The following is a 353-nucleotide window of genomic DNA, read 5'->3' as shown; positions in this document are numbered from 1 at the left end:
ATGAGCCAGGTATGTCCCTCACCACCTTCTCTCAAGCTTTTTTTCTGGAAGCAGAGTAAAAATTTCAAAGGTAAGTTCTCTACTTAAGGATTTCCACACCAAATGGAAGCCTCTTTTCCCAGGACATGTTTCATATGCTACCAAAGGGGTGCCCAAGTGGCTTATTATGTGCCTCCCAGTGCCCAAGGAACAGGGAGAGGAGGGAATTTAAGGCTTGACTGGCTTCCCTTGGGAATAAAACCAGAAACCAAAGGCTTACACTTTGTCCAGTTGGGGACTGGTGTTCCCTCACTGATGTCACTCCTGGTCTGCCGTGATCCGTAATTTGACTTGGCAGAGAAGAATTGCAGGAA

The 353-nt window shown here is 46.7% G+C and overlaps 1 protein-coding gene across 1 annotated transcript in view; it reads right to left on the bottom strand.

Moving 5' to 3' along the window:
• The window catches only part of SLC38A1 (solute carrier family 38, member 1), a 27043-nt gene that overhangs the window by 13837 nt on the left and 12853 nt on the right, over positions 1-353 (bottom strand). The gene's annotated exons all lie outside the window — the stretch shown is intronic.

This window comes from Eurypyga helias, unplaced genomic scaffold (genome assembly GCF_000690775.1).
Source record: "Eurypyga helias isolate BGI_N326 unplaced genomic scaffold, ASM69077v1 scaffold5622, whole genome shotgun sequence".
NCBI lineage: Eukaryota > Metazoa > Chordata > Aves > Eurypygiformes > Eurypygidae > Eurypyga > Eurypyga helias.
The sequence above is the reverse complement of the archived record's forward strand: the minus strand, read 5'-3'. Positions and strand labels throughout refer to the sequence as shown.